This window comes from Parasteatoda tepidariorum, chromosome 5, assembly GCF_982258835.1.
Source record: "Parasteatoda tepidariorum strain Cologne lab strain chromosome 5, Ptep-v5.0, whole genome shotgun sequence".
In the NCBI taxonomy this organism is placed as follows: Eukaryota; Metazoa; Arthropoda; class Arachnida; order Araneae; family Theridiidae; genus Parasteatoda; species Parasteatoda tepidariorum.
The window spans coordinates 120,457,572-120,479,532 of NC_141759.1; the positions used below are offsets into that span (position 1 = coordinate 120,457,572).

The following is a 21,961-nucleotide window of genomic DNA, read 5'->3' on the forward strand; positions in this document are numbered from 1 at the left end:
AATAATAAACTAACGTAGTTTAAAGAGAAAATTAAATTTCATTAAAATATAGATTTGATAAAATCTAAATCTTTCAAAAACACCTCAACTACTCAAAACTGATAAAAGTTCTCTCTTAAGCGACCTTTAGTTAAGTTTGAAAATCTGTTTACAAATTTGAATTTATGTTGAACTATGTAAGAAATTAAATCTGAAATGAAGTATAACCGCAAAAATTCCATTTTGTGCGAGAGTATTAAATACTGGAATTTTTCTAATCCCGATCCTTAATCTGCAAATTAAAACCACACTAAAAACAAAAATTTTTAACCAAAAATTTAATTTATTTTCAATATAAAATACACAGTACAGATACGATTTTTACACTTTATCTTTTAATATAGTCTAGCATTACAAAAAACTAAAAATCTATAACCAAAATACTTTTATGATATATAGTATAAATATCAGAGTAAAATTTCTTTCAATTACTGTAAAAAGTTTCAAACACAAGTTCAATACAATTATACAATGTAAACATTTACCACTAATTTGTTTCGTTAAACATTTACTACTAATTTGTCCCGGAAAAAATTTAGTATTAAAAATGACAACGTTTTCATTTCGTTTATGATAAATTTTCCACATTACTGAAAGCAGGTGATTAATAAATAGTATAATATTGTATATTGCAACTCGATCTAATAATCCTGATATTGCAACTAAATCTGATAATTTTTAAATTAAACATTTTAGATCTTTGTAAAAGGACTGTTTTGTTGACTAGAGTTTTACAGCATGTTATAAAAAAAAAAATCAAACTTCAGAAATTTTACTAGCAGAGGGGAAGGAATTTCCAAGCAGTTCAAGTTATTAAATTTTAAGCCACTAGAATTCAATTTTGATTAGTATAAACTAAACTTTGAAAAAGAGATTTCTTCGATTCATCCAAAGTGAAAATCCTCCTTTCCAAAATGATAGATTCAGTTTCATTAAATTTTAAATCCAAATAAAACGTAGTCTTCTTGCTAATGTTATTGACAGAGTTTACAATGATTCCTTTTAATGTGAATTTGTTCTGTTACTAATTCTATTAAAATAGAAATGTTCGCAATCTAGATATATAAATAAAACCAACTCTGCGATTATGACAACACTTTAAAATTAAGTAAACTCCCAGAAATTCAGAAAAATTTTACATTTTGGTAGCCGATTATTCAAACTTTGGCATCTTTAATATTTCTTTAAAAATATGCAAAACTGATTTGGATTTATTTTAAATATACTAAAGCAATATAGTTCTATATTCAAATTTATACTTTATAGTTTGGCAGAAGTTACAACAGGATTTTTACACCAATAATGTTCTTATATACGCATTGGATTAATTTTAGTGTCAAATGCTCAAATTAATGAGTTTCAAAAATGAAAATACATAAATTTCTTATCCAACACATCAGAGCAGCATCAATATACATCAATGACATTCACATTATGAAAAATTACAATTTTTGAATTCCGTTAGGTACATATTTTATAATATAAGTTTCATTTTATGCCATACACATAGATTACACATTCGACATCTAAAACAAGACTGATTACATAAACTGTATATTCCACTGCTTTTTAGGCTTTAAGTCGATGTTAATTTAGCAGATACAAAATATTTAGGAAAAACAAAAAGTTTAAAATTTGAATAATTGTCGTAAAGTAGAATTTAATTAAAAATAGTATTAAAAGTAAATTAAATAAAATGTACACTTTACAAGTTAATGCACAGCATAGCCTTCTCTTGTTTGTAAAAAAAAAAATTCAGGTTTCTCAACCACAATTTTAAAATATGCTGATCCAAAAATATTAAAATTGACCTAAAAATTATTATTTATCTAATAATAAATCGCTAGTTTAAAGAAATTTTCTAAGTGCTTAGAATTTTGAATAAACAAAACTGTTAAATGCAATTTAATGAAACTCACTCAGGTCTGTAACTGAATTTGTTTTCACAAGATTTTAATAAAAGTACGAGTTAATTGTTAAAGTTTTCGTTTTCACAGACACTTTGCTAAAATTTCAAGATCTACAGAAAAGTTTTAGTACCATTTTTAGGCCGATTATAAGGTAATATAGAGAAAGTACGATAACTGTAATAGTTACGCACTTTTAGCATACAAATCTTAGTTTACCGTTATCTCGAGTCGCTTAAAACCAATTTTCATACAACTTAAAAATTAAAATTTAGTTAATTTTGAATACTAAAAATGTTTTTATTCAGCTCTCACTTCCTTAATTTCTAAGTTACAATATATCACTTTGACGTCTTAAATTTCTTAACGAAAAGAGAGTTCTAAATTAAAGTATAACTGATGAGAGTTTTTATGTACGGCAACGTACACTAGGGAATCTGAAACTTTCGAAACTGCTGAACGAGTGTGGACGTCGAAGAGGGCCGTCTACCGCTACCATTTCTAACTCCACACTCGTGTAGGACGGAAAATTTCGAAATTTTTGAACAAGTTTTTTTTTGTTAGCGCTATATCAATCTCCAAATCAAACAGAAAGATTTCAAAGAATTGATAGTAATTAAGTTAATAGTGTTTAGAAGTCCACGAATCTCAATAAAGTTTAACTATTTGATTTTAGTAGCGCAGAAAATTTTTGGTTACTCTTTCTAAAAATGTCAAATTGCGATTGTAGATTTGAGTAATGCACCGATGATTAATTTATTCATTATTCCTGCTACCAAATTAACGGTTAATATTTTGCGTGCGTGCGCGTATGATACTACTTTCGCTCTAACGCTCCCCCCCCCCCTTCAAGAAGATCTATACAGCTTGATTTAATCCTCGTGTTTCGATTTAAATTAAAAATCATGATCGTCCTGTAATTGTTTTCCAGCTGTTTATTTTTTAAAATTTTGCTTATCTGTCAAAGCAAGCTACGTTTGCGTAAAAAGTACTTGAACGTATAACTTCAATTTCACTGTAATTAAAATTTCGGCCAAATTGTATTTAAAAAAGATATAACTCATGCACCTTTATTGAAAAAAACATTGCCTATCTATCTAAGAAAAAACTGTTCTACATACCATATTTTACTTTTAAACTAAAAAATCTAGGCAAAACTGAAAATTTAGTAAAACAAAATTTTCGGAAAAAATTTTGTGATTTATTTTGCAAGATTTTCTGCACAACGTTAATTTTAAATTTTTTTTTTACTCAATTCTGCATAATGTTTGGTGCTTTATAGGAATTTAAGGAAACTAATTCCACCACTGAAGCAACAAGTTAGAGTTAGATGTTAAGTTAAGTTAAGTGATTAGTAAATTAGGAATTATTTTGTTACTTCAGCAGCAAAATTTAGTTACATTAAACGTCCTGGAGTTTTATTTATTTTAAATATAAAAACGCCATAGCCTTCAAGTACTTTAACAAGAAAAATACTAAAAAATAGTTTGTTAATTTGTTGAAATTTTTTCCCCTCATAACACGTTAATGTCTACAACTGGATACATTATCCGGATAATGTATCCAGACTTTTAAATAAAAATTATCAAAGTAAGTGCTTGTTTTTACATTAATTTTTTACATTTTATATTTGGCGTTAATTACACTAAGTCATATAAGCCTTGGCATGAGAGTTCGTATATTAATTACTTTAAATGAAAGTTAAAGTATGTAAAACAGTAAAAATATGCGAAATTAAATTTAGAAAACCTAGAATTTGAATTTTCTTCCCTTTCAAAAAGCACCTTTATAATACCTGCCTTTATAATACCTTTGTTTAGAGATTTTATTCTTGAATGCTCCAGCATGAATACTAAAAGTTAAATTTAAATAGTTTGGGAACTACTGTAAAGTACTGTACTGAACTACTGCATAAGTAACTTTTCCGAAGTTTGTATGTCAGTTTTCTATTCTTTTCTTTTCTTTTTCAAAAAGAATAGAATTTGTCAAATTCTATTCTTTTAGGTAATTATCATAAAACTTAATTAAAATTTAGTTTATTTTGAATACTGAACATTGTTTTTTTATCCAGCTCTCACTTCAATTTCTAAGTTACAATATCTCACTTTGAAGACATAAATTTCTAAACATAAAGAACGTTCTAAATTAAAGTAAGTCAGAGCGGAGAGTTTTTACGTACAGCAACGTAACCAACCGCTACCAATTCAAACTCCACACTTGCTCAGAAATTTCAAAATTTTCCGTCCTACACAATCTTTCATGTTAGCGCTATATCAATCTCCAAATCAAACAGAAAAATTTCGAAAAAATAATAGTAATTAAATTAATAGTGTTTAGAAGTCTACGAATCTCAATTAAGTTTTAACCTCGAATTTAGTAGCGTAGAGAATTTTCGGTTACTCTTTTTAAAATTGTCAAATTGCGATTGTAGATGTGAGTAATGCACCGATGATTAATTTGAACTAACAGTTAATATTTGGAGCGCGAATGATACTACTTTCGCCCTAAACCCCCTTCGTGAAGGTCTATACAACTGTGTATAATGCTGATGTTTCGATTTAAATTAAGAACAGTAATCGTCCTGTAATTTGGCTGTTTATTTTACAGAATTTAAGCTTACCTGTCAAAACTAACTACGTTTGCGTAAAAAGTACTTAAACGTTTAAATTAAATTTCACTGTTATTAAAATTTCGGTCAAATTGTATTTTAATAAATATAACTCATACATTTATTAAAAAACATTGCCTACCTATTCTAGTAGTACACAATTTCAACTTAACATCTCAGGCACACAGATTTCCAGAACAGGTAGTCTTAAAACATTACTACAGAATAAAACGACATAAAATTCTATCATACGTCAACTGATCTCATGCCGGGATTGAGCTACGAAACTGGAATAGAAAAAGAGCAGTAATTTCCTAAATATAGCCTAGCGGCCTTAATTCGATCAAATTTGCCATGTTTAAAGAAAGCAGGCACATTTTTAAAATAAATTTAACTGTTATGAAATTTTATATAACCAGAGCTTATTCTACTTCCCATTATATAATATACTAGCTCATAAAAACTTTTTTCAGCCTTTTAGAAATTTTGAAAACTTTGGGAAAACTTTCATAAAAGCATTTTCATAACTTTTCATATTAAAACACAGCAATCTGTTTTAATACAAATTCTTATTTTTTTTAAAAAAATTTATAGAGATTTAAGACAGAAGACAGTATAATTCATTGATTGCTAATAATGCTTTAAATTTTAGACTGGATTCTTTCTGCAGAGTTGAAAATAGTAAAAATCTGTATATTAGAGGAAAATATGGTATCGGACGAGGGGTGCAGACGATTAAGAAAATGTGTAGTCCTTGTAGACAGCTATATTTGCATTTTGTTTTATATGTGCTCCTTATAATTGTTTAATATTTTGTTTTTACCTTTTCTTTTTAAGAATTTTAAAGCTTTTATTAGTGAAAATTCCGTACTACAGTTAAAATTAACTAATGGAACTTTAAGATAGAACTGCATTTTTATCTTGAAACTGTTTTCAACGCTTTAAAATACTCAAAATATTACATCAGGCAAGATATTACGAAGATGCAATTTGAAAAAGTCACAAACAATTAGGAAAGGTACAAAATGTACTACACCTTAACGATAATAAATTTGTAAACTTTCAAGTATTAGTTTCTTTAAAGAGAATCATTTCATTTAATTATATTTAAAAATTTAATAAGCTTTAAAAGATTTTAAACTGCTGTTTAGTATTTTATGAAGGAATTCACTATTTTGTTCTCGTAAAAAATAAAAACTGTTCTACATGCTAATATTTTACTTTTTAGAAAGAAAAACTTAAAATTTAGGCAAAACGGGAATATTATTAGACCAAAAGTTTCGGGAAAAATTACATTTTATAGATTTTTTTGCGAAATTTTCTTTATACCGTTAATTTTAAGTCTTTTTACTCAATTCTGCATAATATTTGCTGTTTTAGGGGAATTTAAAGAAACTTATTCCACTACTGAAGCAGCAAGTTAGTGTTAGATGTAAAATGTTAAGGTAAGTTAAGTGATTAGTAAATTACGGATTATTTTTCTACTTCAGCAGCAAAAATAAGTGACATTAAACTTCCCTGAAAATTTGCCAACCAAAAATATTTGAATTTTATTTTTCTTTAAATATATAAACGTTACAGCCTTTAAGTACTTTAACAAAAAATACTCATTCAAAAAAAAAAAATCAGTTTAGTAAGTTGTGAAAATTTTTCCCCCTTCTAAATCATAAATGGCTACAACTTTTTTAAATTATCCAGATAATACATCCAGACTTTTTAACTATTAATGTAAAAACAAGCAGTTACTTCGATAACAATTTTTATTTAAATTTTATAATCGGTCTTAACTACACTAAGTCTATATAAATCTTTGCATGAGAGTTCGTATATTAATTATTTTAACTGCAAGTTAAAGCACGTAGAACAGTAAAAATATGCTCAATTATACAATTAATTTAGAAAACCTAAAATTTGAAGTCCTGTTTTCCTTTTAATGAGCACCTTTATAATATCTCCCTCTGCTTAGAGAGTAAAACATTCCTCTATTAAGTTAAGACTGAATTCCTTCCTTTGTTTTTCAAAAATTTACTTAGCTATAAATCTAGTTTTGTACACGAGAGGTAAATTTATATTACAGTATACAAATAATATATTTTTTTCAATGTATTTAAAAATTTAAATTAAATTTATTAAATTTGTATTTAGAATAGTATAGCACATTATGATTTGTGTGTGTTCACTGTAAAGTTTATGATTTCAAGTTATGAATCCGTGAAAAGTGCAGGGGTGGAGGATATTTAGAAATTTTATTTCTCACAATTTTGGAGTATAGAGTTTGTGTGGATCCGTCTAAATTCAGTTAAAGGGATTTATTACAAAACCATTAATGCATCAATAAAGAACAAACGAGACATGTCTGCGAATTTGTTTAGAGATTTTATTTTTGAATGTTCTAGCATGAATACTAAAAGTTAATTTAAATAGTTTGCGAACTACTGTAAAACAACGTTCATAAATTAAGCAATTATATATAGTAATAACTCTTTAATTTAAAAAATTTGTATTTTTAAGTCACTTTTTTGAAGTTGGAACGTCAGGTTTTTGTTAAAATTAAATTGTGCCAAAATTTACGCTCCAAATAAATGCAAATTTAGAAAAATTAAGCTTAGATCATTCTAAAGCAGTCTAGCATTGTAGTACCGAAACTATAATACGAATATTTCTACACACTTTTATTTACGATTTATTCACTTTAGAATTTGCTTTATACAATGTGAACTATTCTTTTTGGTATAGGAGTTCCCGATTGAAAACCACATTCTACTTCACGCTAATATGAGCCAAACTACCCCTCGTAAAAGAATAAACTAAAGTTCGAATTTAAACTTTTTTTATAACGGAATTTTTAAGCATTCTAAAAAAATATGGTTCACAAGTTTTCTTGGTACAAGGTGAATGTCTAGTACAAATGTTTTAAATTACTGGTATCATGGCGGCGACAGTTTTTTTTAAAAAATGGAGTGATACAATAAAGTTAAACGACGAGAACAGTTTAGAGTTTAGGAAAACTGCGTGCCTGCGGAAGATAGAAATATGGCAGATAATTTTTTGCATTTAACAGAAATGTACCTAAAACATTGCTAGAAATTTTGAAAGTTTGCGCAGAAGGCTTAAAAAGTAAATCTTTGTAAAAAAAATTAAGACTAAAACTTCGAATATCTTAAATTCCAGCAAAAGTTTTTTTAAAATATTAAAGCCAAAATCTAATTTTTGAACCTAGTATTTTTATCAATCATAAACTTTCACATAGTTAATTTACTTTTCAAAAACAAGAGAAATAATTTCTGATACAGATTTTATCTATAATAAACATCTTATAGATAACAATAAAATTTGCAATGAAAAGCACCGAAGATACGAGACCAGTCAATAGAACAAAAATAAATGTTGATGACCTGAACGCTGCAATTATGACAGTAGCAGATAAATCGCCATGACGTTTATCGTAGAAGGAAGACATGAAATCAGTAGTAATTCCTATCTGCCATTCTGAAAACAAAAATATTTGTTACTTCCTAAGCAAGGAAAAAATGCTAAATCCTTAAAATTAGTGATCTAAACTCAAAAAATTGTGGCTACGACTTTATATTTAGGTGTAGTGAAGCGCCATACATACTTCTATTGATCTAGATGTTTCCGTACATCAATAAATGCTCTTTTACAACACTTTCAGTAAAGTTTGTCATTTGTAGCTGTTTTACTAAAATTTGTAATTTCCATAAGAGGACGCCATGTCTCGGAATAAAATTTTACTCATTTCGATAAGATATATAAAATAAGCTTTAAAATTGTTCATGAACTACTAAATGTGGGAGTCTTAAGCATATTCAATAGAAACTATTTAATTCAAAAAGAGCTTCATTTGTTTACCTTAACTAGATTCTCATCCTCAAGGTGAAGCATTCGTGTGAACATTTTGTAAATATTTAATATTTCAATATAATATTCTTTTATATAATAAATTTTATACATTTGTCAATATTTTGAGAATATCGAAGAACCAAATATGAACACATAAAATTTTATAAACATAACTTTAAAAGAACGTCTAACTGTGGAATCACCCTTTCGGAACTAGTGTAGTTTTAATTTCCAAAAACCTTTCGGGCACGTTAAAAATTATTTACTGACCAATTAGTAAACAAATCTTAAAATTGAATAAGTGAATTATTCAACGTTTGTGATTCAATAATCACCCAAACTGTGTTTAAATAATTTTTACTAACCATTTAATATACAAACATAGAAATCATTATTTTCGTATAAACTAATACACAAGTCAATCTATCAATAGCAAATCTTAAAAGCCAAACTGAAAAAAAAACTTTAAGCCTATTCTTAAAAAATTTAAAATTCTAATAATTTAGACATATTGAAAAAGAAATAAACTTTACTGCCAGTTCATAGAAAGTTGAACAAGTCATCAAATTAAAGACTTCTCAACTGAGCAAAAATATTTTAAAGTTCGGGTTGAGACTAAAATTTACCAGTATTTGCAAATTAAAAGAGAATGCAAATTGTTTGGAGTTTAAATTTATAAATGTTTACAAGCTAGATAGAGGATTTTTAAAAATTCAAAAGGATTCCTTCAAATAATTTTAAATTTAGATCGAATAACTAAGTTCTAGATGCGACTATCAGCACCTTATTTTTATGCCTCCTAAATTATCAAGATAAAACTTTATAAATTTAATTTATACAAGTTTCTTCACTCTATTTCGAATAATAGAACCTATGTAATATCCACAAACAATTAAATTTAACGATCTCAAATATTTATGGGCCAATAATTTATAACTTTTATAAAAGTATTTTCAGATAATACTTATCAGTTTTAAAAAGTTAAATAGCGTTAAAAAAATTTGCCATTTTAATTTTAATTATACTTAAAATTTAAAGGTAGCCGACTTGCATAATTTTTTTTTTATTTTCAGGAGTTTAAAAAAAAAAAGATAACCTTTATATGAAAATAAGAATCTATGACAGATCAGTTTTGCAAAATTTTAGGTTTTCGAAATAAATTTTAGGACTTTGTGGAACCTCTAAAAATTACGAATTACGCCCTAAAAATGTTTTATAGAATTTATTATGAGTTAACAGCCACCGTTGTGCAGTTTTGACTTAACGCAATTGAAGCAAATTACTTTACTTCCCCCAAAGCAGGAAACTTTAAAATTAAAATCCTCAAAATAAGATTCCACTGCATCAGAAAATTAGATAAGGAAATCAGGCTTAAAAGCATAGCAATCTTAAAGTTAAATAAATTTGAAGTTAATATTCGGTATACCTTATGTTAGATCTGAAGAGGCTTAAAAAGTAGACTCACTACTTTATTATTTTTACATTTATTTTTTGTTAAACTAGTCAGTCTAGACTGATTAAAATATACATAACAAATCAAATACAGCTATAATAAATATACAGCTATAACAAATCAAAAATTACTCATCTATAAGATTAACATAGAATGTAGATCAGTGGTTACCAACTGGCGGTCCGCCAAGCGTTTATTTTGTGGCCCGCGAACTAAAATATTAGTTGTCATTTTCGCGAACAAATTTCGTAAAAATTTAATATGGATTTAAAGTACTTTTCTTCGTTAAAAAACCTTGTTTCTTCGTTTTTGTGAAATTTAACATGCCAATGGTGAGAAAAAAATTTTTTAATCAAAATCTACTTATTTTAATTTGTAATTAAATACTTTCGTTTTGTACAATTTGATAAAAGTCTGACAGTAATATTTAGTGTTCCTTCAAGCATAAAAAGTCCTATATAAAATTTTCATAAAGATGCGACCAGCCATTGGGCTGATGTTTTAAATTACGGCCTTCGGCCTCATGAAAGTTGGAAACCCCTGATGTAGATGGAATTTTTTTCACGCTTGAAAACCCAACGTCAATCTCGATTTAAGGTTTTAATATAGAAGGTAGTTTTCCAAGGTTCTGGATTAGGATAATGAGGATAGAATTGAGCAGATTGTCACAGATCTAGTTTTGAGGTTAGAAGATTTGCACGTAAACCGCATAACAAACCTTTTCAGGTTTACATTAAAAGGTTTTTGCTGAGTGAAAATGGACATTATTTTGATATTTGGGATTAATTTTGAATTACCCTGTATTTAACGTTTGCACTCTTTGAAAATTCTTAAGTGTTACAGTGACAACCCTAATTCCTCAAACTGGAGAAAGAAGTTTATCATGAGAACGTAAAAGGTATCCAGGGTTAAAATATAAGTTATGTAGGAAAAAAAACTCACCCTTTTCTTCATATGCACTTTAGATGGATTTCCAGCCAAATATTTTCATTGTCTCGTCTCCAGATAAACCCAAACATCTAGCCGAATATTTCCACCATCATTATTGTAGTCGCATCTCCAAATAGAGTAGGTCTTTACATGCATTTAGGCAAACGATTCCACCATCATCATTGTAGTCGCATCTCCAGATATATTCTCCATAAAACCACATCCATTTTCCATGTAACCTGGATGAAAATCTGTAAGAGATTGTGATATTACTTTAAAAAACTAAAAATACTTAAAAACGTCTTAAAGAGAGATCAACATTTTCAACTGGTCAAAAGATTGATTCTTCTAAATCTATGTAATTAGTATAAAAATACAAAAATCAGAACTTTTCGAACATTTGAAAACCTAAAAAAATTTGCACTAATATTAATCTTCAATAAAGTTTATTTTATATATATATATATATTTTTTAAGAAGTCTTAGCATTACCACCACAATTATTGCCAAAAAATTTTCAAATTGTTTCTTATTGTTGGCTTGCATCGCACTAGAGCTGCACAATTTGCTAGTGGCGACGGTCTGGGAAACATACCCGATTAGGATCCAAAGACATGCAATCTCAAATTTTTGGATGGCTCTGCTTCGGTAGCCCGACGACCAGCGCGAAGTCTTGCACTTCTCGGTAGAACAGTTTGACGAGGACTTTTTTGTTCCATTGGAAACAGTGTCTTGACGATCAGTTCACCGTGGGACTTTATAATTTTTAAAATATATTTTGATACATTAATTCGAAGCACGAAGTTATTATTAATCTTTTTGGAACTGAACGCCTGCAATTACCTGAATTTAAAAACGATACATGACGTAAAATAGACAAATAACCAGAGTTCAAAATAATGGCAGAAATGAGATTTGGAAAGTCGTAAGGGAGACAATATTTCTAGAAATTCGATTAATGAAGCTTAAATTGCCTTTAGTTTTTAATTATAAAAAAGTAGCAAGCTTTGGATAGAGTAGGATAATTTTTTTTATTGTGTATTTCCTTGCATTTTGGTCACAAATACAAAATGCGCTAGACTTGCATGGCATAAAATTGTCTTTCATTGTAATTAAAATTCCCGACCTACGAAGAGCCTGGCAAACTTAATTATTGTATGAAAAGTAATACAGTTTAATAATTAAACTTGAAAATAGAGAAATAATTAAACATGAAAAAAAAGCTTTAAGTTAAAAATTTGAAATGAGTCTTTGAAATGCTTGGCAGAAGAAATGTTACAACACTAAATGAGAAGTAGTAAACAATGACATTACCTACAGTGTCAAACAAAATGAAACTACCAAGAGTGGTGGATAAATTGTAAAACAGATTCCTAGCAAAAAAATGACTATTGCATTTAGAAGGTCCGTATGTGCTGTATACGAAACTAATGGTTGCTGGTTATTAATACTACAAAAACTTAGATTTAGGAATACTATTTAACAATACTGCGATCACAGCAACAAGGGAAAAATTTTTTAAAAGTTAAATGAACTTTCCTTTCATAAAAAAGCATTGAAGTAAATAAAATAAGACTAAAAATTTATATAAAATATTGATTCGGAGTAATAGGTTAAAATATTAGGATATAAAGTTTTTTAAGAAAAAAATATTTTGCAAATAAATTATTTAACCTTACGTTTTAAAAAAAATCAAAAGTTAGAAAATAAGAAATTAGCATCGATTTTCTCTTTAGAATTTTTGCAAAAACATTTTCGTATGGAATGATAAAATTTGAAAAAATTATGAAACTGTAACATAAAATTCAGTAAAATTGATAACGTATCTCAAACGCTTTCAAGGATTCTAAAAATTAAGTATTATAGCTACTTCATATTACTAAATCCTGAAATACGATGCACATTTCAACGCTAGCGATTAATATTAGGTTTAAATATTTCAAGCACAACAAAGCGTTTAGGTGAGTTTACCTTGGGAAACAATAAAGTGCTACGTGTAACTATTTATTGACTACTTATTTTACTCTTGTTGAACTATTAGAAAACTAAACGGGAATACATTAAACATCTTTATAAGTATAAGCAAGCAAAATTTGGTAATACAAACTCCGTCTGGTTAATTTAAAAATTACAAGGCGCAATTATTGATACATTAAAATAAATAAGTAAACTTACTTGATAGAATCAAACTTCATAATTTCAGGGCCCACAAACTTCAACTCATAGACAAATTAATTAGTTATGTTTGTAACACCGAAAAATCAACGCGTGGGCGATGAAAAAGTAAATAATGCACTCTTATATAGGTTAAAAGAAAACTGCGTGAAATTACTTCCGGTTGCTGGGTTTTGCTTAATTAGTGAAATTTCACATGGACAGAGTCTCTTTATACAGTTTTCAATGATCAATATATTTTGAAAATATCACAGAAACAAATATGAAAGCATAAAACTTTATAAATTTAAAAAAGTATAGCTGCTGAATCACCCTTTCAAAACTAGCGTAGTTTTAATTTCCAAAAACCTTTGACACGTTAAGAAACTATTTACTAACCAATTAATCAACAAATTATAGAAATTGAATAAGTGAATTACTCACTTAACGTTAATCACCCTAACGGAATTTAAATCATTTTTTACTAACCATTTAATATACAAACATTAGAATTCATTATTTTGGTATAAACTAATACACAAGTAAATTTATCAATACCAAATTTTACAAGTCAAACCGAAAAAGAGAACTTTAAACCTATTTAAAAAATTCTAATAATTTAAACATAATGTAAAAGAAACAAACTTTGCTGGCAGTTCTTAGAAAGTTAAATTTGTCAAATTAAAGACTTCTCAACTGAGCAAAAATATTTTAAAGTTTGGGTTGAGACTAAAATTTACCAGTGTTTGAAACTAAAGAAAAATGCCGATTAATTGTTTGAACTTTGGAATTTAATTGTATGGAATTTATGAATGTTTATAAGCTTGATAAAGAGGATATTGAAAATTGAAAATTTTGCTCAAGGACTTCAAATAATTTTAAATTTAGTACGAATAATTAAGTTCTAGATGTGACTATTAGCTCTTTATTTTTATCTTAAATTATTAAAATGAAACTTCATAAATCTAATTTATACTGAGGAAATTTTATCATAAAAACGTAAAGGTATCCAGGGTTAAAATATAAGTTATGTAGGAAAAAACTCACCATTTTCTTCATATACACTTTAGATGCATATCCAGCCAAATATTTTCATTGTCTCGTCTCCAGATAAAAATACACATCTAGCCGAATATTTCCAGTCATTATTGTAGTCGCATCTCCAAATAGAGTAGGTGTTTCCATGCATTTAGGCAAACGATTCCACCATCAATATTGTAGTCGCATCTCCAGATATATTCTCCATAAAGCCACAAGTATTTCCCATGTAGTCTGAATGAATATCTGTAAGAGATTGTGATATTACTTGAAAAAATTAAAAATACTTAAAAACGTCTTAAAGAGAGATCAACATTTTCAACTGGTCAAAAGTTTTGAGTTTTCCAAATCTACGTAATTAGAATAAAAATGCAAAAATCAGAACTTTTCGAACATTTGAAAAAACTAAAACATTTGCTCTGATATTAAACTTCAATAAAGTTTTAAAAAAAATTTTAGTCCTTCCAGCATTACCCCCACAATTATTGCCAAAAAGTTTTCAAATTGTTTCTTGTTGGTTTACGTCGTACTAGAGTTGTAGACTATTGGTAACTGGTCTGGGACACATCCTTGAGGAAGATCCAAAGAAATGTCATCACAATTTTGATCCTCCGCAGAGGGGATAGCTCCCCTGCTCGATAGCCAGCCAACTTGCATACAAAGACTAGCACTTTTCGGTAGAACAGTTTAACGAGGACCGATACCGCACACTGCCTCTTTGCAGGCCGATCAAAGTGGTCACCCACCCGCACACTGACCGCAACAATTAATGCTCGACTTCAGTGTTCTATTGGGAATAATGTCTTGACGATGAGTCCACTTCGGGACTTATTCATGATTTGTGCAACATGTTTTGATGCATTTATGAGAAGCGCAACGTTATTAATCTGTTTCAGAAATGAACGCTACAAGTACCTGCATTTAAAATGAAACATTGCGTAAAATAAACTACCCGAGTTCGAAATAGCAGAAGTGAAAGTTTTATTTGGAAACTCACAAGGGTGATAATATATTTCTAGAAATTCGATTAATTAAACTTAGAAATTGTGTTTACTTTTTAATTGTTAAAAAATTTAGCAGTCTTTGTATAATGTAGGATACTTTTATGGTGTATTTTTTTGTATTCTGGTCACAAAAAACAAATTTACTGGACTTACGATATGCATGGCATAAAATTGACCAAAAGGTAAATTTAATTTTCTTAAAGTCTTTATTATAATTAAGATTTCCAACCAACGAAAGTAAATACAAAAATAAGTTTACATAAATAAATGCTTTGTACAGACATACAAAGAAATCAAAATCCTAAAAGTTTCAGCAATAAAACTGTTCCTAAAGTTTTTCAATATAGTGGAACTGGGTTTTAAGAGGTTTTTTAAGTTGTGTAATAATTTGTGTTTTTTTCATAGAGACTAAACCCTATATTCTGTTTCGTGTTTATAATCAATACTAAGTCTCAAACCTGTTCATTTATATAAAAATGTCAAACTATACACTTATAAAATCCATTAAGGTATCAAAATACACAGAGTGGTTAAAATTGTATACCATATTCACATTTTAATATTCAGGATTGGCTAGGAGCCTGCAAACTTAACGCAAAGTAGTACAGTTTGATAAATAACTAAACTTTAAAAATAACTTGAAAATAAAATTTGAAATGAGTCTTGAAGGCTTTGTAGAAATAGTGTTAAAACCCCAAATGCGAAGTAGACTTGTAAACAAGGACATTAATTACTTTCTCATAAACAAAATTAAAACTAACAAGAGTGGTAGATAAATTGTAAATCTTATCGACTTGTGGAAAAAAATAAAACTATAGAATTTCGTTGCTCCGTATGCGTTGTATGCTAAACTAGTGGTTGCGGTCACCAATCCTTAAAAAAATTAGATTCAGAAAAATATATTTTTATCTATACTGCTATCATAGTAGCAAGAGAAAATCTTTTTAAATTTCAATGAATTTCCTTTCATTATGAAGCATCTAAGAACATAAATAAAATAAGACAAAAAATACTCAGTTATGTAACATATTAAAATCCTAATATTATAATCTATTGTTCCGAATAAACAGTTCTTAAAAAATATTTTTAAATAACTAGTTTGACCATACTATAAAAGAAAGCAAAATTTTGAAAATAAGAAATTGGTATAAATTTACTTTTGAATTTTTGCAAAATAAAATTTTCGTATAAATTACAGAATACTAATATTTGAAAAATTTATAAAATTGTAACATAAATTCAGTAAATCGATAACATCTCAAACGAATTCAAGGATTCTAAAATTAAGTATTATAGCTACTTCATATTATTATATTCTGAAATACGATGCACATATGAACATATAGGATTAAATATTTCAAGCGCAACAAAACGTTTAGGTGGGTTTACATTGGAAAACTTAGAACAACAAGTGCTACGTGTTACTTTTTATTGACTACTTATTTTACACTACTTGAACTGCTACAAAATCTGAACTAGAATACATTAAACCACTTTATAAATAAAATCAAGGAAAATTCGGTAACCCAAACTCCGTCTGGTTAATTTGAAAACTACTAGGCGCAATTATTCATACATTAAAATAAAGAAAGTAAACTTACCTGATCGAATCAAACTTCACAATTGCAGTAGGGCACACAAATCACAGACATAGTATTTACTTTTGATCGTAACACCGAAAAAATCGACTCGTTCGTTGTAATAGAACTGGACAACTGAGGCCTTAAAAAATCGACTCGTAGGCGACGAAAAACTAAATATCGCACTCTTATATAGGTTAAAAAAAACTGTGCGCGAAATTACTTCCGGTTGCTGGTTTTTGCTTAATAAGTGAAATTTCATATGGATAGAGCCTCTTTGTCCTAATGGTATTTTCCTTCCACCAAACGTTGTGAAGGATAGAGATGGTAGGTTCGAATCCAGCCGTAACCTGGTTGTATTTTTGAGCTGAACTTCTTTATTATGTGATTTCTGATTTTCCACTTTACAAGAATTTATAAGGCATTTCTTTGTATATATAAGCTCATAACCCTGATTATGTATGAACTGGGGCCTCCCTTGCAGAGCGGTATCACTCGCCAAAAGCTGTGCAAAGCGTGGAGGTAGCGGGTTCGAATCTCGCTGTTACACTGGATGTATCTTTTTGCTGTCCTTCTATTTGAAAAAGGTTTATAAGTCTAAATTGAGCACACATGCCTGCAAATGTAGTAAATCCAATAAACCAAGTAAATAATATGCATGTACTATTAAAAAATGGTTGAGGTCTTCATGGCCACTGAGTATTGTCAATCCGCTAAACATTCTAAAGCGTAAGGGTCGTGGGTTGGGTTCCCACTTTAATCCAGAATGTATCTTTCATTCTTACTATACGATTTTAATTAGTAACTTGTTGTGCCCTGTTCTTTCTTTTGAATTAAGCACATAGGTCTGTATTTATTTATTTATTTGAATGCTTATCCAGGCTTGTATGCTCATCACAAAGTACGACTTATAAGAGCATGTCAACTTGAAGAACAGATAGTACAAGTAAGAGAAAGATATCATAAAGATACAGGATTGATATCAAACGGATATCATCCAGGTTTATGACGGAATTCGAAGCCGCCACGTCCAAGATAACCGAATTGGCGGGACCACTCAATCAGGGAGGCCCTCTCTCAAACCTGTAAATTTGTGAATTTCGTGTCGATATTTACTCGTTTCATTTGAAAGATTGGATGAAAGTTAATAAACTTGTGCTTCAGCAGTAAAAGTTATGCTATGAAAATAAAAAAGCTACAGTTTATGTGCCTTATACTTGAAGCAAAACGATGATTTTAAACTATATATATAGATCATCTCAGGGCAGGGATTGCCTGGTTGGTAGGGCACTGGGCCCATGTCCGAGAATTCGTGGGTTCGATCCCAGGCTGGCCAAAGACTCCCCGAGTAGTAAATGGTGACTGATGCACGTTAAATCTGTCGAGTCGCAAAGTCCTCCATGTTCCCACAACAAATCAAAACCTCTCGGGGTACTGATCCAGGAGTTTCCTTGTCTTCTGGATAGGCTCAAAATTACAGGGCTACGGTGTTGAGCATTAGTAGTCGTAAACCCAAAAAATTGGGTCGGCTGTTCAACGGCGGTCATAGAAAAAAAAAGAAGAACTATAACAGTGATTGCTAACGTACTTATTTCTGTGAAAAACTATAAAAAAAACTTTATCGAAATATTCAACGAGTGGACATTAAATGTCTAGTCAAAATGTGTGTTATCACGTATCTTGTTTCCTACTTGTCACAAAACTGTCCTTACCCTCTAAGCAAGTGACATCATTTGTGTACGACCCCTATACTAAAAATGAAAGTTATTATAGTTAAGTGAAGAAAAACCAAAGAAGTGAACATCGTGGGACATGAGATGAACATACATCGAAGAGAGAGATCTACTTTTTGTTTTTATAAAGAATGAGGCTGCCCTTTAAAATAGCGTTTAGAATGGAGGGAGGATACAAAAGGATTTATCAGCAGAAGATATGTTTATTTAAAGTCACCCAACTCTCAGATAAGAGTTTGTTTTGGCATTAACAATAGTACTATTCCTTCCTGAAGCCAAAGGAAACAATAAACACTTTTTTTCTTTTTTAGAATACTGCCGCGCAAAAGAAAAATTAATGTAAGCAACCAAAAAATTCAATATTTCGCATTCCTATAGGATAAACTACAGTCTCTGCCCAAATGATGAGACTTCACTCTAAGATTCTATATGTAAAATCTTAAGTGATACTCTATACAGCTTTTACGAAACTTGTTTGCACTCGTTTACATTCGTGTAATCAATGGGTTGAATTAAGAGTATATATGTCGACGATTCGATACATGAGACGACATATTATATGAATATAGAATATTTATTACATCAGGTATTGTATTATAATAATACCTGATTGGAAAGATAGATTAACAAGAGAGATTAGATGTTGCAAGATGTACAGTCCCTGATCAAATGATGAGACGCACTCTTAAGATTCTAAAGCCTTAGGAAGTTTAGAATTTTGATTTTGAACGTTCTAAACTTGTCCTGACAGCAGGGCCGGATTAAGAACCTAAGAGGCCCTAAGCACTTAAAAATTTTTGATGTTCCTTAAATCTAATTAAAAACATCAATACGAATATAAAATCTTTTTCTTAAATAAGTAAATTGAAGAAAGAAGAAAAATAAATTTATATCACCGTCAAATTTAAAGCTTCTTGCCGAGGATCTGATGGAAATCAAAATTTTTAAATTAATTCTTTGAAGGGTTATTACTTGTGCTGGTCATTATTAGCAAAAGATAATTTAAAAGCGACGCAGTGATTTCGAATCGTTACATAAAAAATTGTACAGCAAACGCTGCTTGAGAATCTGGACATTTGCATTGAAGTTGCCATTAGAGTATTGTTCTTTTGCCGAATGTTACGAAGTATAAAGTAAGCAAGTTCAATTTTCTTTTTTCTTTTCTTTCTGATCTCCTTCTTAAAATTGTTCAACCTGTATTCCTTTATTGTTTTATTAGAATTACATACATTTGCAGGCTTATTTGCTCAATTTAGGCTAATAAACCTTTGTCAAGTAGAAGAAGAGATAGCACAATTTAGAGAAGGGCATAACAAAGAATACATCCAGAGTTACGGTGGAATTCGAACTCGCCACCTCTACGCTTTGCACAACGTTTCATTGGAGATAACGCTCGGCAAGGGAGGCGCCAACCTGCATTCCATTTTATAGAAGTAGCAAGAGGGTGTACGCTCGTTGCTTTAATCCTACCATCAAAACTAATTTTACAAGAAACAATAAACTTCTTAAAGTCATTCTTAATAATTTAGATTTATTGCTATACTAAGAAGTTAATGAAATCTTACAAATCTTACTTAAATTAAAATATTCGATGTGATTCTTTATTTCTTCAAAGCAAATATATACTTAGAATAACTGTCACACAGTGGACTGATTGTTAAGACCCGGTTCCCTGCAGATCACGGAAGTCAAGCATCACCGGCTGCGGTCAGTGTGCGGGTGGGTGACCACTTGGATCAGTCTGCGTAAGGACAAAAGGGTGTGCGGTATTGGTCCTCGTTAAATTGTGCTACCGTAAAGTGCTAGACTTCACGTGTAGGTCGGCGGGCTACCGAAGCGGGGGTATCATCCCCTCTGTAAAGGATCAAAATAGTGAAGGCATGTCTTCGGATCATCCTCGGGGATGTTTCTCAGACCGTCGCCAATAGCCCACTGCGCAGCTCTAGTGCGTCGTAAATGTACTACAACAGCAGCAACAAAATTATGATCATTAATTTAGATTTTAGGAAGAATTCCGTATTTTTGCTATCTCGATTTGTTTTTCTGTTTTCAACAAACACTTGATGATAGATTGCGATTTGAAGGTTATAAGGTTATAAGGTTAGTAATATTGGTTAGGCAACTTAACATTTGTCAGCTGTCCATTATTATTTATACCGACGAAAATCGATTTTTGGATTATGCTGATAATCCTTCTGACCTGTTTTAAGCAGAACCTTTATAGTTAATTTAGTCCTTGTAAGTACACTATTTTCGTTTTTTAGCGATCCCGCAGTTTACTGATCGCAAAGATATGTCTACCAGTAGAACACCTAAGTCAAGCATCACTGACTGCGGTCATTTAGAGGGTGGGTGACCACATTGATAAGCCGGGGGTGTGCAGTACTGGTCCTCGTTAAATTGTTCTATCGTGAAGTGCTCGAATTCACGAGCAGGTCGTCGACCAATGCAGGGAAGCCATCCCCTCTGCAGAGCATAGAAATTGCGAGGCATGTCTTCGGTTTATTCTCAGGGATGTTTCCCAGAACGTCGCCAATAGCCCATCGTGCAGCTCTAGTGTCGACGTAAATAAAATACCTACCTACCGTTTTTGAGTGTTGACATGATTTAGCAAGTCAGGGGTGCAAATCTACCAACGATTTCAGTTTGTCACCCAACAGCAAAGTCACTAAATTCTATGGCTAATAAAATAGTTATTCTAAAAAAAAATTTCTGCTTTGAATATATAAAAAATTTTAGTGAATATTTTAATATAAGTAAGACTTGAAACATTTCATTAACTTCTTAATACAGCAATACTAATGATGTCTTAGCATCTGGGCATTTTCCTTTTTTATGATACGAAGACAAATCAGACGCATTCGTAAACTACACTTTTTTGGTACTAAGCTCACAGTTGTCGAATTGATCTTGAGCCTTAGTTCCTGCTGCATCACGGTGGAGAAGGTCGCAGGATCGAGCCCCGAAGTTTCAAACGAATTCCAGCTTTTACAAATATGCAAGTAACCGAGTGATCTGCATAAAAACTTTATTTTGAAATATAAAAAATTACACCGCAGTGTCATGTTGTGTTTCTATGTCTTATAATTAAACAGTCATGTACTACTTATAAATATTCGTTGTACTTATTGGGTGAATTTGGATTATAAACGTGTGATCATCTTTATTGTAGTTTGGTGCTTCAGCTTTCAGACTTTTCCAGTCTCAGAATTTTCTGCGGTTAAACTTTAATGCGATACGACTTTTAATTATATAAATCTAAGTTATTAAAAATGACTTTAGGCAGTTTATTAATTCTTGTAAAATTACTTTTCATGGTAGGATTAAAGTAGTAACGAGAGTACATCTTCTTGCTACTTCTATAAATTGGAATACAGGTTGAACAGTTTAAATAAGTAGATCAGAATAAAAAAGAAAATTGAACTTGCTCTCTTTATACTTCGGAGCAATTGGCAAAAGAACAATACTTTGATGGCAACTTCAATGTAAATATCCAAATTCTCAAGCAACGTTTGTTGTAAAAATTTTAATGTTACGATTCGAATTCTGCACGACTGCATAGCTTCTGAATTATCTTTTGCTAATAATGACCAACACAAGTAATATAACTGTGACCATGGGATGAAAATCTATTTAAGCTCTCCAGCCATCTCG

The 21,961-nt window shown here is 30.0% G+C and overlaps 1 long non-coding RNA gene across 1 annotated transcript; it reads right to left on the minus strand.

Annotated features, from left to right (window-relative positions):
* Nucleotides 1–298: 298 nt before the first annotated feature.
* LOC122271830 (uncharacterized) lies at nt 299–16,770 on the minus strand. Its single transcript, XR_015434214.1, has 4 exons — nt 16,596–16,770; nt 14,000–14,236; nt 10,811–11,049; nt 299–8,043 (listed from the first exon to the last, which is right to left on the minus strand). It is a non-coding gene; the product is annotated as an uncharacterized LOC122271830 (long non-coding RNA).
* Between the last annotated feature and the right edge of the window lie 5,191 nt (nt 16,771–21,961).